General features: G+C 35.0%; 1 pseudogene; it reads left to right on the top strand.

The window, feature by feature from the left end:
• Positions 1 to 2,469: 2,469 nt before the first annotated feature.
• Positions 2,470 to 2,569, top strand: LOC122121700 (annotated as a pseudogene).
• Positions 2,570 to 3,864: the final 1,295 nt, after the last annotated feature.

Below are 3,864 nucleotides of genomic sequence, written 5' to 3'. Positions count from 1 at the left end.
GTGAGCCACTAGCGCCTGGTTTGCGAATTTGATTTTTCAAAGATTATTTGAAAAAGAATACAGTGGGGGCTGGGAAGATGGCTCAGTGTTAGAGCGCTTGCCTTGCATGCCTGAGGCCCTGGGTTCGATTCCTCAGCACCACATAAGCAAAATGAAAAAAAGCCGGAAGTGGTGCTGTGGCTCAAGTGGTAGAGCTCTAGCCTTGAGCTGAAGAGCTGAGGGACAGCGCCCAGGCCCAGAGTTCAGGCCCCACAACCAGATCCCCCCCCCCCAAAAAAAAGAAATGTAAAAAAAAAAAAGAGAAAGAATACACTTTCAGGAGATTAAATATTTTGAGAATGACAACATTTTTATACAACAGAATCAAGTTTTACTGAAGTACCAGTGTTTTTTTTAATTGTGAAAATACTGTTCAGAGGGGTTAAAATTACATGGGCAAGGTAATGAGTACATTTCTTATCAAGCATTGTTGCCTCCTCCTTTGTTTCCCCTTCCCATCCCTTGGCATCCTCCCCCTGCCCCCCGACCCGATCCTCCCCTCCTCCCCCCCCCCCTCCCAGCACCAAAGTTGTAAAGTTTGTTTTCGACATGACAACTTGTACATCTCACGGTGTTATTAAGCACTAAGGATCTTCTCAATTAATGTTTTTTTCTGAATTACATTTGACTTCTAAGTCAAGTTTTCCTGGCCTTAATAGACCAATTGTGGATCTATCCTACCAGGAGCTATTTTGCTGGCCCACTTATGCTGGACTGAAATCTTTCATTAATCATTAGGGGAGGGGTATTAAAAATAATCTTGTGACACTTTGTGATTTTGTGAACTCATATGGGCTGGTCATCTGTAAATTGAAAGTTTGAATTGCAGTACTTTCTCTTAGATTTTGTGATCTCATCCTTCATTTTAAGTTGACTTGCATTTCACTATTGCTTACTGCTAATTCCTGTTTCTCAAGGAATTGGGGCCCTGAAATATTATAGGAAATGAGAAATTGACATGACTCTTCAATTACTTTCTGTTGGCATGTTGCCTGGGCATAGTTGAGAAGTCTTGACCCTGTTATCTGATGATGCAGGTAACTGGGACATAGGATCCTAGGACCCATACATCTTGCAGAAGAATAATATCTTTTATGCATCATATCAGAAAAATTTGGGTATAATCAATAGGAATGCTTCAGAAATATGGAGAAAAACATTTTGGAACCAGTGAGTTAAAACAATAAACAGAGCAGCAGAGTAAAATCCCTTATAGATTAGAGGAAAACAACATTTTTTTTTCCATGTGAATTCAGAAGAACAAGAACACTTAGAAGGTATCACAAGTTTATAGTGAAGACATTACATTGATACTTTTTATATTCTAGTATGTATTCTAAACCTAATTATTTATATTCCAATTCTCTTTATTGGAATAAATAATTATCAATTTATTTGTCAAATTATCAATTAATTCTACTAAGTTTCACTGTGTGAAATATGAAATCAGCACATATAAATATAAAATATATAACTATATGTAATATAATAAAAAGGGCACATGTTTTGCATTGTTCTGTTGTGGTTAGGGTATCAAAGACAACTCTGTTTTAAAGTATTATTGCATTATCTGCACCTCAGTGTTAGGTAGAGTTAGACCTAAAGCTTTACCATTTGTAGATTTAAAGCCTGGAGGCAAGAGGAAACACTGTGATTAAAACATTACCAATTTAAGGCCTAATAATGAGGAGAAACATGGACTTCTCCTGGAGCTATGGAAATATTTGGTGATAGAAAGGAAGTAGTGTAAGTTCCTGCCTGGTTGGAAGGTAGACAGGCCAGACATCAGGAAATCACGCATATGAAGAATTTTTTCACCTTGGCGTTAGCTACTTTTGAAATGGTAGGTATAATAAACACTTAAATTTTGATAAAATACTTTCTAGTCTGAACAGTTCTGTCTGAACTGTTCATCTCTCTATGATCCCTTGTAACTAAGATTAGTTTTGTTCTAGTAAGACAAACTATGCTGTCAGGGTAGGATATTCTGGTTGGTATGTTCCTACATGGAAGAAGGATAAAGGGTAGACATTTGTGCCAGTAAGACCACATTTGGTAAAATTTCAGCTGCAGAAGTTTAGAAGTAGCTCTTAAGCAAGGCTTACTTTGAATCTATTAGCTCCACAAAGCTAACTCATTTACGTAAATAAGTACTTGAAAAAGACATAACCTTAGGACCTAGCTATAAGTGCTTCAAAGTATGATCAAATCTAAAATGAAAAAGATTTAAAATTGTCATTGACAAAAAATGCAAATGTGAGCAATCGACCGAACAATATAATTTTTTTCCCACTGTACACATTATTTTAGGGAAATAAGATCAATAGTATTGTTAGGAACAATAAGGTTTCCTTGCTACAAATAGGCACCCAAGGATATAAGCCTATATAAAGATTGCATCATTAACTACTTAAATTTAGAGGATACTACATGCTTCAGCAGCACGTATACCCAAATTACAACAATACAGAGATTAACATCACACTTGCACAAGGATAATATGAAAATTCGTGAAGTATTCCATATTTTTCATTCTTCAGTTGCAGAAATGAACAACAGTTACTTAAAAGTTGATTACAAAATTACAAGTGTAACAATATATGCAAGTGTTAGAATTAAACATTAGTTTGACATCAGTGTATTAAATCTTCACCTTAGAAAGGCCTTTACATGGAATAACCTTTACAAAACTTTTGAAATTAGTTAACATTGTCATTTTATCCAAAAAAAATATACTACTATAAGAACCTAGAAAAAGGGGCTGGGAAGGTGGCTCAGTGGTAGAGCACTTGCCTTGCATGCTTGAGGCCCTGGGTTCGATTCCTCAGCACCACATAAGCAAAAAGAAAAAAAAAAACGGAAGTGGTGCTGTGGCTCAAGTTGTAGAGCGCTAGCCTTGATCTGAAGAGCTGAGGGACAGCATTCAGGCCCACGACTGGACCAAAAAAAAAAAAAAAAAGAACCTAGAAAAAAAATAATCTTAAATTTTCTATATGAAATACAATCTGAAAGGACACATTTATTAATGAATATATATATTATAAAACAATGTTGAATGTAAAGTATATCTAGGAAAGAATGAAATAGATTATGGATATTATGCAAACACAGAATATAGAATATTTTAAAATATACTTTTTTCAGACAAGAAGCAGAAATATCTTTAGTTTCTGTACTACTCATTTCAACAGATAAGATCAAATTATTTCTGATTAAAAAATCACAAACTCTGCAGAAATCATTGTAGATGTACACAAACAACTCAAATACATTTGACATCAAAGTCAGGCAATTCACTTGGAAAAATTCCACGGAATTTTTACAGTAAGATATTGCTGTTATTTGAATTCTGAAAATATTTTGTATGGACACAAAGAGTGGACTGGCATTTTGATGTTTAAGAAACGTAACTGATATCTTAGCTATGCTAAATAATGCTGCAATAAACATAGTTGTTTTGGTAGCTTTTGTATGGTCTTGTTTGATGCCCCTAAGTAGATGAATGGATTAAGAAAATAGAATTCTATGGAATGGAATTTTATTCCTCCCTCAGAAAGAATGTCAGTGCCCCATTTGTTAGGAAATGGAAAGACTTGGAAAAAATTATATTGAAGTAAGCCAGGCCCCAAGAAACATAGATCCCATAGTTTCCCTTATTTGTAACTAGTATATGTCAGAGACAAGCAGAAATGGTCAGGTAAGTTGATGTTAGGTGAAATGAACCCCAAGATAAAGATTCAAATGTATTTTTTTCTTTCTTGTGATTGTTTCTAACATATATATATAAGATGATTTCTTTGTTGCTTTGTATGTCCCTCCCCCACC

The sequence above is a fragment of the Dipodomys spectabilis genome, unplaced genomic scaffold, assembly GCF_019054845.1.
Source record: "Dipodomys spectabilis isolate Male_0828 unplaced genomic scaffold, ASM1905484v1 ptg000193l, whole genome shotgun sequence".
Taxonomy (NCBI): Eukaryota; Metazoa; Chordata; class Mammalia; order Rodentia; family Heteromyidae; genus Dipodomys; species Dipodomys spectabilis.
Note: the sequence above shows the minus strand (reverse complement) of the source record. Positions and strands in the feature narration are given on the sequence as shown.